We start from the raw sequence: 14826 nt of genomic DNA, 5'->3' as shown, positions 1-14826 counted from the left end.
CTTTATTTTAATAATCAAAACATTATTTTTTGTGATCAACTTTGTATTTATGAAATAATGTATTTAAGAAAAACAAGTAAGACTGACAATGACACAAAGAGATATAGTGGTATGAAAGCAAGTAGCAACTCACAAAAGTCTCATAAACAATGTCTCAAGGGGTTTTATGGAAGCTTTTCTCCATTTAATGGAAAGCAAATACTAAACCAGCTTCAGGACAGAAGGTCAGCTCTAGTATGCAATACCTGATTCAGTGCAGGTTACGAGTAAATCAATCTGCTCCCTCAGTTCCAGGAATTCTCTCAAAGAATGAAAAGGCTTTATTGCATAAAGGAGCACTGTGTTATTAATTGAATTCCTCAGTGTGTTGAGAATTGTCTAGTACAGCTCTAGCATTGCATCCCCTCAAAACTTCCTCTAAACAGGGCTCTGTTGAGCTTTGAATATTTTTTCTAAGAACTAGATGGGGATTGCTGGAAACACATTCTTCATTTTAACCCTGTGCCACAGAAGAGTCTGCTAATGCAGAGACTCCTGTGTGCTGGAGGTCCAAGGGGAGCTTTGAAGAAGCAGTGGGTAAGTGATGGTTTAGATGCGCGGCAGCTCATGGCACACAGAGCGCCTGAGCTCCACAGAGCTGGCGCAAAGCTGCTGCAGCCTCGGCATCCCCACAGGAGCAGAGTTAAGCAGCAGATTAGCTCCAGCCTTGCACACTTACGGAGCACCACAGGACTGGTGCCTGAAGATAAGCTCGGCAGTTGTGAAGCTTCCCTCACACCAAATCCGGGAGACGTCACCAAAGGGATGATGATAAAGGTGTAATATTCATTAATATCAACAAAAGCCTGATCTCTGTTTTCTTGCCAATTGTCTGACACAGGACAGAGTTGTGAAAAGCTAATCAGAGAACTACTTAGGAAATTGGAATCTCACTCATGGACACTTTCGTGAGAAAACAGAAAAATCTTTTGAGTTCTCCCTGGTGGATACTTCACACCATTAAATGTACAACAAATTACTTCCTCACATCCCTTGACTGCCTTCCAGCTTAACCGTGTTAAAACAGTAGAGTGCTAAAATCGTTCTTTGGAGATGAAGTAGCATGGTCATGTTTTGAAGTGAATAAACATGGAATAGCAGAAGTGCTGCTTACCAACGTGAAACAAATTAGTTTTAAAATGTAAGATGCTACTTCCTCCTTTCTTGTTTTTAAATTTAAATTTTCCAAGGGCTAGCAAAAAAGGAAACACTGAAGTTGTCTATTTTTCTATAATGTCCACCTCAAAACTTTAAATTAAATTTCTTTCCTAAAGTAATATTATCTAGAAATTAGATTTTTCTGTACCAAAGTATGATTTTGAAAGAAGAACAAATTGCTGCTTCCTGTGTTTTGACTGGATGGACACAATTGCTACTATTGACTGACTATAAAAACCGACCAAAACAGAGACAGCAAAGAGGAGAAACCTTTTGAAGCCTTAGACCAGGAATGTTCTTTACTTAAATTATAATGAGCAGAATAGAAGGGTAATTATCAGATAGTACTATGTGGAAAATCTAGCTTTGGTCTGCAAGCCACAGACTTATGTTCTTTTACAACCTTGTCTTGATCTACAGATTAACCTGAGTATACTGGATTTATGAGAGCAGTTCCTCAGTACTTTTCTAGTTCTCTAAAGCTTAAGGAGAAACTACTAGTACTTGTGAAGGATACAATTTCATAGTCAATCGCATGTCTGGACTCACACATCAATCACAAATCTTGGCAGAAATGCAGCATTGCAAGTTCCTATTCAGAAAAATTAGAAAATAATTAAGGAAAAAAAATGTCAGGAAAATTTTTGTCTGATTAGTCAAAACTCGTCACTCTAATTGGTAAATTAAAAAGCCACAAAAATGTGACAGAATTTAAAATAGAATAAAATACTATTAATTCAGAGATATTTGGAAATCTTATGAGGTATATATATAAATCTTGGTGTTTTTCTCTATTTTGTGGCTTACACTCAGAATAGTATTTTCTTGAACTGTTTTCAGAACAATGCAGCCAAAACTTCAGTTGAATGACAAATTTTAATTTCCATCTGGCCACTGGTGCCTCACAAGAAATAAATCTATGCTGCTGGCGTAATTTAGAATAATGTTTGCCGAAAGCAAGGATCAAATTGTGTGTATGAACAGTTCACTGAGTATACCTGTGGGATGAAGGTTGCAATGGAAGCACATTGATAAGACATGTGTAGGAGAGGAGATCACACTGCTGCTGCACACACTCATTCTCTCTGCCTCACAAGCATGCAGATAATTTCTAAGCACAGAAATGTTAGTTCCAGAAACTCTGAAAAGCTTCAGTTACTTTCATAAACTCTAAAGGCAACATTTAAAAAAGGAATTTGTCAGTTTTATAGCCCAGCTGACTCCCCAAAACAGGCTCCACACTGCCAGGTGGCTGCCTTTCCTTCTGAATACTGGCATTTCATTTAGCAGACAATGGCAGAAGAGCACCTGAAAGGACTGTGGTCCAGGAACTGAAACAGTGCTCTGAGAGGGAACAGCATTGGACACCGGGTGCTTAAGGAAGTTATATAAGAACAAGACAACTTTGAATGCTATAAGTATCTGATAATTACTGGTTTAAGGATTTCTTAAATCAAGCATGACTTCAGATACTTGTATTTAACAGACTCTGAGGGATTTTTTTATTCTTCCTGTAAATTTGTCTGAATACATTTCTATCTTTGTTCTTCATAATATCCTCTGGCAATGAGTTACACATTTTAATTGCAATCATGTTAAAAAAGTTCTTCACTTGTTTTAAACCTGTTCCTTGAAAAATATCACTTGACAACTTCTTGCTCTCTTTGAGAGCTAATGAATGATCACTCCTGATTTTATAAACTTGTACCATATCACAGCTCTTCCAAATTGGAAGTCTTATTCTGTTTAATCTTCCTTAAAACCAGAGCTGTTCTGCACTGTTGCTCATCCTTGTCACATTCCTTCCTGCTTTTCTATTTCTGCCTAACGTTTTTCAGATGAGACTATTAGAATGCACTGTATTACTAAAAAATATAAATGTCCTAGTGATTTATTTGCTGACTTAATGATGTTTTCTGTTTCATTCTATCTTCCTTCCCCTAATAACTTCTAATATCGCACTTTGCCTTTCTGGACTTACTGGGCTTTAAGCTCTCTTCAAAGAGCCATCATAGCAGTTTTGTGATTCCTTTGAATGTAACAAATTTTGCAATCGTATTTGTATCTGCATAGATATGATTACTTTCCCCATTGAGCAGTATTTTCTATGTCATTGGCCATTTTATTGTCTCTCAATTGTGAGTGACACTATCAATCCCAGAATGCCTCTGCTTCTCTTCACAGGCAGACTCTACAGACTTTTTTACAGGGCAGGGAGGATTACTTCATAATACCCCAAACCTGAAGATGCAGTACCAGCTGTGTAAAAGACTAACAGGCTAAAATGTGATGTCCTAAGATTGCCTAGAAAACAGTGTCAGTTGTAGGCATGGGCAAAGCTGGCAGTGATAATGAATGGTTCGGATATTTTTGCTGCTTCTTCCCACAGTTTTTCCTCCCCTTTCCCAGCAAGTTCCAACAGGAAGCACAGTTCAGTTTCATTCCTTCATCCTTAGAACAAAAAACATCTGTTTTGTCTACTGTGACAAGGAGCCATTGATGTAAAATAGGTACATGTAGCTACTAGTTTACCATCAGTGACTGGAGCAACCTGTTTTTCTGAAGTCAGTCACAATAAATCCTCTGAGAATGCAGCCTTGAGCTTTCAAGGAAGAAAGAAGGCAACTCAATATTAGCTTGCTAGTTTAGAATACCTCATAAATCAATATTTTTCTACTCTCTTCACTCCACTCCTTGCAAAACATTTAAGAGGTGTACAAGGTCAGAAATAGAGATCTAGCTGTAATCTACAGTTAGAGTGTGGTATGAATTCCTATAGTTGGTATAAAGAATTTGTGAGAAGTAGTTAGGGAAGTACCATGCACAACAAGAGTATCCTGAGGGGGAAAAAACTCTGCACTGACAAGCCCAGCAGATGACCTCATTGTTTTCTTTGCCAAATTTCTATTTCCATACCATTTATAATTGGTTGTCATTCTATCTCAGAAGCCTACTTGGCATCTGAAAGTCTAATTTATTTAAACCATGATCATATGCTGATTAATGCTGAGGAAAATTTCAAAATATGCTTCTCTATATACTTCCCTCTGGTGAAACACAACACTAATATATACAACTCATGAAAACTTTTGATTTTTCTCTCTGTATATATATAAATATTGTATATATAATAATGTATTTATTATACGTGTATAAGTGTGTATATATATATATATTTGTATGTATGCATGTATGTATGTATGTATGTATGTATGTGTAACAACAAATATTAATCCCCCTTATCCCAATTTTATGACCCTAATTATTTGAACAAATACATGTGACTTCCATGTTATCACAGGATTCCTTTGGTATTAGATGGAAAGTTCTTTTGACATATAGTTTTTAGCTTAGCTGGCATTTGTTTTACTCTTCCCTCTGGAATTATAAGTCTGTGGAAATAGAAGTTGCACTAAACAGTTCTGAGGAAATCAAGCAGAAAACACACTTAAAATTAAAAGACCAAAGAAATTCATGGAAATTGAAAAAAAATGGGGGGGGGAACACATATGCAAAATAGTTTTTAAAACAGCAATGTTAATAGGTTTACTTCATGATTATCAATTACAAAGTGGCCTGGCTTCTGTACTTTTTCAATTAAAGAATTTTTACTCTGAACAATATGCTGCCTGAAGATGCTGTCTTGGTTTGAAACCAAGTCCCACCTCACTAACAAAACATTTGCAAAAAATCAGATTTCTCCAAAGTATGGCCAGTTGTATTGTACATTAGTGCCAAAAAACAAACAAACAAACAAACATATATAAATTCAGTACTGTGGAAAATAATGTTCTAGAAATAACAACAATCCATGTTTCTCCCCCTAAACAGTCCCAATTCAGGACAGAATTAAGCATAGTGGCATAGTGAAATAGGTTTCTTCACTAATTGTGTGTGCATTTGTAATATATTACAGGAGATGAATCCTGTGTGAAATTTAATTATGACAGCACTTCTACAGTATTTCTAATGGAAAGTCCCCATTTTGCAGCTAGCAGTGATACCCTGTTTTGGAAGTTATTTATACATTTCATTTTTACTTATTTTTGGTGCTCATTTGTTCCACTAAATGCTGTATTAATTATCCAGAAAAAAAGTGTATTCATCTCCATTGACAATACGGGAGGCCTAGAGCTATCAGTAGCCTAATTAGGGCTGCTACTTTTGCCCTCTAGCCATAACTAGTCTGAAAAAGAAAAAATAAATTTTAAAAAATAAGGACATCTTCCTCTACTATGAGTCTGCACTACTTCTGTTGGATTATAATGACACAAAGATCTGATTTTGGATTAAATGTGCTGAGGGATGGATGCTTGATGGGGCCAAGTTGAGTGACAAAGAGGACTCCAAAGGTAGACAAGGTGCTTCAAGGTATATTAGAGTCTTTCTCTCCACAAAGGAGATATGCTTTGGGAGGATGCCAGCCACTGATGCTTGCTAGTTTCTGGGCTTGAACCATCCTTCCTGAGCCACTCTAAACCTGCATCACCTCTGCATGGCCATGGCCTGCGAGCAGAAACTTCCAGTCAGAGCTCTGGGACACATGGCTGTGCCAAGGATGGAAAGGAAGTATGTCAGGGAGGCTGAAGGAGCTCCTCAAAACACTAATAAAAGTACAAAAATGCAGATTATTTTGAGATTTTACAGGGATCTAACTGGAAATTCGCTATTCAAAAGTATAGCTAAGTGATGGAAATTAATTCAAAGAAGCTTTACTATGAAAAAAAGCTCTGTGTGGTTTCAGGCTCACGTCACAAAATCTATACGGTTTTGATATCTTTGCACTAGAAATGTTGCTCTTTAGCTAGCATGAATCAACACAGTCTTCAGCAGAGCCACACTGATTTACATGAGCTGCAGACATGACCCATTGTATTTAATTTTAGGCATCTTATTAGGAGGATATTCACATATTGGAGGAAGATCTGAAGAAAGCTGCAAAAAATGATTAGACTTCTGGAGTGATTGATGTATAAGGATTGATTGCAAGTGCTAAATATGCATGGTTTGTCTAAGAAATGACTAAAGGGGGACATGGTAACAATCTATAAATACTTGAAGAGTCTAAATGTCAAGGAGGGAAAGGCATTTTCAGGATACAGAAGAGATGCAGCAGGACAAAATTAGCAATAGAAAAAAGAGAATGAATTTCAAAAGAGCCCCCAAAGGAAGACCTTAGAGAGTAGAAAGGTGTTTTCTTTCCAAAAGAAAAAAATTATAGATAAATAGATACATTTACAAATGCATATTGGATACCAGATCATTCCAAATGGCCTTGAAATAGAATTTTAAGGCCAGTTTTCTGCAAGTGATCCTACCACATCTCTATTCACTACTTTTTTTAAAGGTTTAGACAACTGCGACTCTACAAGGAACCCAAAAATTTGGAAAAAATGTGACTAAGTCCACCGTAACTGGAAGTGATTTAAATTTAGAATATCACTTTCAGCCAAGCAATACCACATCCACTTTGATGAAAATAAAGAGAGACAAAGGATCTGTATTTCCGTTGGTTTTATTGTCTCTGGAGCCAATGGTATGATTTAGGAAACAACAAAGGAAAATATTGCTTCTGGACATGCCTTCCACATTTTTCTGTTCAAGACAGAATATTTTCAGAAATGAGTGGTGACTTGTGAAGCTGTGTATAGCACTGACATGATTATTACAGTTACAGATTTATGTCTGACTATGAATTTCATTAAGACCTAATTTCAAGATTCCAAGAAGTGACAAAAAAATCAAGTACCTGCAATATGATGACAATAAGAGAGGAGGTTCAGAGAAGTGGGCCTGAAACTCATAGGATAAATTAATGTTCATCAAAAAAGTGTTATGTCCCAAATTTCAAATATGAGCATAAAAATGAGGAACATGTTTTAGGATTAGAAAGAGCTGACAGAAGAACTGGACATAGGGAACAACAGCTCCAAATTCAAAATTAGAATTATTTGTCTAAAGTAGTAAATTATGTCCGAAAGTAAAAAAAATATATCTAGAATTCAGAACCAAAATAGATGTGGTTATCTGATTATATTTCATTATATAATAGATTTTACAGATACTAAAACCAAAAGAAATCCCAATATCACTCTTTTTACCTCTGGCATACCACAGGTTAGAAAATATCATTCATTAATTTTTGTTAAATTGAACAAAAAAGTATCTTTTAGAAAAATTTTAAACCTGGATTTAAAGGTTCCAAATGATCAAAATTCATATCATCCTTTTGTAATTCACTGTAGTGTATGGCACACCTCTACCAAAATAAATGTGTTTTATTTCAACCTTAGGAGTTACTGATCTCATTTTCTAGACAGTGACACTCTTTTTGAATAATTTATACCATATTTATTTGTCAGAAATACATTTATGACCCTGAAAAATACTATTTTCATCTTTGGTTTGAAGTTTACCCAGAACTTTTCCTGGACATCACATTACAGCGACTTGGTAAATACCTCTTTAACTAAACAGTTTTCTTATATGCATAATTTAATATCTTGATTAATATTAAAATTAAGATCCACAATTATTCAAGGTGATAATATGTGATAATATGGATATCTATAATGACCTAAGAGTCCACAATGGCATGCAAAAGATTTTGCAGAAGCTTAACATAGACTGAATTGTTTTGGCAGGAAAAAACCTCATCTCACCACCACTCATCATTGCAAATTACATCTAGGTAAACATCAACATCTGCTTCCTGTGCAAACAGAGTCTGTCATCACAGGAGCTATTATATTATTATGAGTAGATGAGATGGTTTAATATTCATTACAGATATACAAGGTGCAAGAAACTGCTTCATACACGTGCTAATGAGCAGTAAATGTATGAAATGAATTGTACCAGTCTCCACAGGTAACTACAGCTTTGAAACTTTGACTCATTTAATGTGAAGAATTCCAGTAACATCAAAGATAGATTCAGCAGCAATAGATGTGCTTAGTGGAAATATGTTGTAAAAACTCAAAAGGACTAGCTCATAAGGAAAAACTAGTGGGTGTGCTCTAGAGTAGCAACAATACAACAGATTACTGCTTTGTTTCCATTTTGTAATAATTTGTGTTACACTTTTTTGGAAAAAAAATACAATTCAGCTATAAATATGGACACAATGAAATGGTCAAATCCAAAAATCCTATCTTGTGAAATTCCTGTGCAATTTTGCTGGAATTTTAGACCTGGGACATGGGAAAGAATAGTGGCATTATTGTTATGCTAAGTCTACATTTATCCTACGTGCATAAATTCATCAAGGGAGAGGCAGAACAGATAGTAAGTTGGGATTTTTGTCACTTCATACCCATCACCATGCAAATTAAGAAGCAAAATCATAAAAATATAACAATTCCTTTAATGTCACCTTGTGGATTTCACTGAATTTTGTAGTTCTCTTTTAGATTTGGCTTAGTTTCTTCCTGTCTAGAGGAGTCTGGTTCTGAACTACAACCTTATCTTACAACAAGTGCTGCTTTTCCAATGGAAATAATCTGTGACTGTCAAAATGTTTTCTGTTACCTATTAAGTGACCTTATAAGGGTACCAGTGTGGTGTAACAGCAGAAGTCTGCATTTCATTTGCTTGCTTTATACAGAAGAACTTCTGCTGGATAAGCCATATAACAGACCTATAAAGAAGATAAAATTTGTAGCATTCTGGTTCATGTTCTTGTGAGCTTCTTACATCCAGGTCTGAAGGATTAACAGGGGGAGTCTGTAAAAATTATATTGCAGAATTAGAGCAATAACTAGCCAAGAACAAACCTAAAGAGAAATTTTGTCTCATCATGTCATAAGTTAACATAAAGACATTTAGAATACATAAGAAAATATGAGTGGTTACGCCTAGTCAAATCAGAGTTTCACCCAGTCCAGGTACCTGTGTGATATGGGCTAATAGAAACCTAAATAAATAAAATAAGCATGGGGCAAACATAAGGGATAGTTCCAAACTCCCAGACTGTGAATTAAGTCACTCCAGACTCAGAGGTACCTTTTTTTAATAGGCTTTAATGGGGTTTTATTTTCTGAATTTCTTTTATTACTTTTTGAACTCATCAATGCCTCTGGCATTGCTAGTACCATGCAGCAGTAGGTTGGACAACTTCATTATGAATACTGCACAAAATTAACTTATTTTGTTTGCTTGAAGGCTGCTACCCCTTAATTTAATTTAATTTTGTGTCTGTTAGTTCCTGTACTGTGGAAAAGAAGTGAATAGTTTTTTTCCTATTCTCCTTTACAGTGTCAGTCATGACACTGCTTCTCTGGATTTTCCAAAACTATAAGAAAGTACCTGAAGAGTCTCTCCCAGGATGGGATAACTACCCGTTGACTTTCTCTGACAGAGAAGAATGTACAAATCATGAATAAGGGCTTGTATTTAAACAGCAATTAACAATGCTTACTACTTCTACCACTACCCCTTGCTCCAGCCATAGATTCATAGAACCGAGCAGGGCTATGATATACAGTAAAGGAGTTCATTTCTTTATATTGCAAGCTACTTTTTTGAGCAAGCTCTTATAACCATCGTAGCTTTAGATCATCCCCACTAATTGTGACTCTATAAACAGCAGAGCTGCACTTTCTTTAATATGTAATTTCTTATTTATTTCTTTTTCTGATCAGAATGGCATAAAATACATTCTACACATCAAGCTAGTGCTTAGCAACCAACTTCAAGATACTAAAATAGTACAGATTTCCAACCCCCTCACTCTTACCTGCTGCTCCCCACTACTATAGCAATGCCATTGATGCATTATTGATACAATCAACAGTGGCCAATTAAGTGACACTTCTAGGAGTTGGCATCAACCCGTATGAAACAAAATACTCTCATTTCAGTTCTGACCTTCACTAGGTTTAGCAGCAATCTATTCTCCGAGCCTGAAGGCAAGTATAATAATCTTCTTTCATCTGGAGTATTTCTCATTCATAGCATACTAGAAAATGGTCTCCTGTATTTCAACCTAGCACAAAGAAAATACATAATGTGGGGGCTTGGGAGATTCAGAAACCTTTGCAATTTCAATTTCTATAGTAAATATAGCATACACCATCTATAGGGTTATTTTTAAAACATTCATTCTGTGAGCTGTATTATAATGTTTACTTTTCAGAAAGGGATTGCAGTTACATTGGGTAGCAATGAGAATATGAGATGATCTGAAATCAGAGAAAACTTTAGCATTTTTTTTTTTCTGTCTTTTTAGTAGTTTAACAAGCTATAAAGGCCCCCAGTCACTTCAATATAATTTAATAATTCTTTTAAGACTTCATTCAGACCTAAAAAACAGTAGCATGATTCCAAGTTTTGCATTCCTAAACTCAAAGAATCTAAACCACCCATTCATTCTGCAGCAATTGAGCATGCACTCTCAAACATACAAACATGCACAAATAAATACATACCAACAGTTTGGACAGAAAACACATCCAAAAATACACAGATGTTTCAGTCAAGTGTTGGTAGAGCAAATTCTGAAGCCCCTTCTCTGAGGAGATTAAGTGCTTCTTCTTACAATAGGCCAACTTTCATCCAGGTTGGTGGTTTCCCCACTGATCTAAACCAAGGTGGTGATACCTTGGAGTGAAAATGAGTTAAGTCTTCATCACTGAGAAATCTCAGAGCTCAAAAGATCAGGCCCTGGGTTATACCATGGACAGATTCCAACTCTCAGTGGGGAAAAGCCTACAATGTGAGTGGATTTCACTCTGAAGCTGACACAAATTTAACACAGAATATGCAACATTGTCCAAGCTTGTATAGTAACCCTAGGGGGGGGAAAGCTGTGAATTTTCTACACGTACAGAATTTAATAACTTTGAAACCTTGTAAAATCCTGATGTTTTAGCAATTTTTTTTGGAGGGAAAGGGGGCTGCAGCATTACTGCCTCTGTTCTTTGTGACTGAGAAATTCTGTAAGCATAGGTAGTACTCATAAGGAGTAAAACATCCATGTGCTATGAAGAGCCTTAATTCTTAAATTGGGACAAAACAGGAGCTAATTTTCTGTGGAAGCAACTATGCAGAAGCTCCATCCATATCATAAAAAATAATGTTTTGATACTCCAAAAGCAGGTTCTGGTCAGTCATTCATCTTTCAAATTAGCAATAGCTAGTTTCTTACCACAAAAAAAAAGTAAGCAGAGGGTAAAGAAATCTACTGATTCTTTCCAAGCAATTTAACAGATCTAATATTGAATAAAAACCCCAAACCATTCCAATTTTTATAATGCACAACTTGTTAAGTACATGTACAAATTTCAGAATAAACTGTTTACAAACAATATTAAACTATTAACAAATTCAAGTGTCTTGTTTTCAGCTGAACATAAAAATTGCCTTTTTTAATTGAAACTGACTTGGCAGCAGTCTGAGCTCATATTCCTGTAACATACTTTAATTTTTAAAAATGCTATTTTTAAATGGATGATTAAAGAACCTAAGGATGATAGAAAACAGAAGAACATTATGCATTGAAACAGAAATTGATACATACTTGCCTCTATCCTGCGTGCTTATAGGCAAAACAATTGTGCATGTGTCCTCTTAAGCACATTCATTACCATATGCTTGCTTCACTTGGCTACCATGAGACTACTTGATGGGATTGAGACCAGGCACATGTTTAAGTGCTTTGCTGAACCAAAGCCTAGAAAAGCAGAAAAAAGACTCAGAACAAATTTTAATTAAAAGATATATCCAATATTTTAAAAATCATTTGGCATGTCCTTCAAATCTGAGTAGCTAACAGAAAAAAAACTTTAATAACAAACCAACTTTTTTATAATTTGGTCCAAATTCTGCTAACCTCATGCAGACCAAACTTTAAATATAGAAACGGAACAGCTCTGCAAATATGAACAAGCTCAAGTTTCTTTCTGTGTTTTCCTCTTCCAAGAAACGAACTGATTTGTGTTTATAGTATATTGCACAAATGACTCACTCAGGGAGCATCTGTGCTAAGTACTGAGTGGGACAACATTTTATATCAAGTAAGATGACACATTTTGCTCTTTTTTGTTTGCAAATTTTGAACAGATTTCTTGTCTCCACCCAGGCTGAATATTTTTCCTGGACTTCGGATCAGCTTTGACCTCGCTCTCAAGGCAGAAGCTAATGAGGGTCTCCAAAGATAAAAGGAATAAGGTGACTAGAGGTGAGGATTCTTATCAAGTCTAGAGTGTGCTGGTGTGAGTGAAAAAACTTCAGCTGTAATAATTTTCCCAACTTCTCAGAAGAAGCTGCTTGTCAAAGCATGGCCAATGACAGAGACCACAGGAAGGTTTTGTAATCTGCATTCTCATGCATATACATGGAAACAATTAATTTTTGTATTCTTTAGATCTGTCAGGGTTTTGTTGCACATCAGACAGTGGGCACCATCAAATTGAAAAACAAGCTACTCTGTAGAATTCTTGTACGAAATCATAATGATAAGAATAGTAAGCTCAGTTGGCTTTCACTAGTGATCAGCAATCTTGGCCGAAAATCTGTTTCTACCAATAATTCTTAATTAAATAATTCAAATGAGTGCTTCCAACAGCCCAGTTCTTTAATGGCAAAGAGCAGGCTCCATTTTAAAAGACAGTTTTTTACATAGAAAATATTGCTGGAACAGCTGGACTAACTACATCTTCTGGCAAATATAAATTCTTAAAATGCTTTTGTTCATAAATATTTTTTCAAAATGTTTTCCAGTAGTAACATGCAAAATTAAAATATGGACTTAGGTGAAATTCAGTGCAAATTCAACAAAGCTGTTGCAAATGTTGGGCACTGAAGGCATTTAGAAATGCTACTTTTCCTGAAGTTTGCTGGCTACACCTTCCCAAGCTGAGTTTAGTTTAGAATGGATCTGGATATTTGTTGTGCCTGGCTGGTATCTCCTTATTCCAGGATGCTTTTAATGAATGCTAAAGTCCATCTCCTATCTGTTGAGCAAGAAAACTTGAAAACTTTTATTTCAAAATATTGTTCTAAGTGCCATGCTAAGCCTTATACTACCAAATCTAAGAAGGAAATAGGACAAAATTACTTCACCATGTCCATTGTAGTCAGTTTTCCTATTAATTCTACTCGGTAAGTCAGATAAAAGGAACTTGAATTTTTTCTGTATTCTCAGATATAAACTCAGAATACCAGAGCAAACAAATGTTTGGGGGCACTGTAGAGAGTTCTCTGACAAATTTTCATCACACAAGATGAAATGAGATAAATTAAGCTGTTACCATGACAAAACCCAGGAGGTTTGGAAAGTCTGTGGGAGACAACTAGAAATGCAGAAGATGTATGAACAATATGTCTTCTAAATACTGGTATAGCACATTGGAGACTGACTATATGACCAGGATTTTAATCATCTATGCATTTCTTGCGTGGGTCCTTCCAGTAATACAGCAGCAGCATTTCCCTGTCTAATCATAACTCACATAAAAATCAATTTGAGAAATCTAAAGTGCTTTTCTTTCTTCATGTTCATAAAGAATAATTTATAATATTAACCACTAACTGGTGGTTTATAAGCACAAAAACTGTGAAAGATACTCAAATACATGTTGAGTGTACTATAAAAGCTCTTACCAGTTGTCAGTACTTGTCTTTATTCTCCTTTTTGCTTTCTTAATAGGTCTAAAATATCTACTAAGGCCATTTACATTGTGCGATTTTCTAGATTTAGATATGAATCAACATCTCACTTCATATCTTAAATTTGTAAACTACATTTAAAAATGGCACAATACCTTGTGTAAACTAGTGAACAAGCAGCTACATGTGATTTTAAGAGTCATTTCAGGATAACATAGAGCTTCAATGATAAATAGACACATCATATATAGAACTCAGAAAAGCAAATATTGGCTTTGGATTCCATATATTTTAGTGAATAGGACAGTGCTTTGTCTACTTCATGGTCAATACAGTATAAGTGGGCATTACTAGCATATAATTCAGAAATGTGTAATACTGGCATGAAAAAGCATGTAAATTGCAGAACTAATTTTCAAGTGAGAAACATCTTTGTGAATTGCTTTGAATGCAAGTCATAGAATAAAGGAATCATGGAATCAATTTGTTTGGAAAATACCTTTCAGATCACTGAGACCAACTGTTAACCCATCACTGTCAAGCCCACCACTAAACCACATCACAGAGTACCACATCTACATGTATTTTAACTACCTCCAGGAAGGCAGACTCTGCTATTTCCCTGGACAGCATGTTTCAATGCATGACAACCCTTTTGGGGAAGAAATATTTCCTAACATTAGAACTATTTTCCTAACATTCAATTCAATTTCATACCATCAAAAGAAGCATGGTGAGCAGTTCAAGGAAGGTGATTCTGCCTCTCTATTCTGCGCTTGTGAGACTCTGCCTTGAGCACTGGATTCAGTTCTGAGGTCCCCAGCATGGAGAGGACACTTACCTGTTGGAGCAAATCCAGAGGAGGGCCATCAAGTTGATGAGAGGTATGGAGCACCTCTCCTATGAGGAAAGGCTGAGAGAACTGGAATTTTTCAGCCTTGAAAAGAGAAGGCTTCAGGGTAACTTAATTGTGGCCTTCACTGAGGAGCCGAAAACTGAGCACAGCATTTGAGGTGTGGC

The 14826-nt window shown here is 35.8% G+C and overlaps 2 long non-coding RNA genes across 2 annotated transcripts in view; both read right to left on the bottom strand.

Moving 5' to 3' along the window:
* Window positions 1-6710: 6710 nt before the first annotated feature.
* LOC107201661 lies at window positions 6711-10787 on the bottom strand. The gene is made up of 3 exons (XR_004496494.1): window positions 10626-10787; window positions 10066-10183; window positions 6711-8922 (listed from the first exon to the last, which is right to left on the bottom strand). It is a non-coding gene; the product is annotated as an uncharacterized LOC107201661 (long non-coding RNA).
* Window positions 10788-11563: 776 nt separating this feature from the next.
* LOC117244689 overlaps window positions 11564-14826 on the bottom strand; it is a 37349-nt gene continuing 34086 nt past the window's right edge. The window contains exon 3 of the long non-coding RNA XR_004498205.1: window positions 11564-11869. This is a non-coding gene — a long non-coding RNA (uncharacterized LOC117244689). The remainder of the gene's footprint in view (window positions 11870-14826) is intronic.

This window comes from Parus major, chromosome 1 (assembly GCF_001522545.3).
Source record: "Parus major isolate Abel chromosome 1, Parus_major1.1, whole genome shotgun sequence".
Classification (NCBI taxonomy): domain Eukaryota; kingdom Metazoa; phylum Chordata; class Aves; order Passeriformes; family Paridae; genus Parus; species Parus major.
This window is presented reverse-complemented; position numbering and strand designations above follow the sequence as displayed.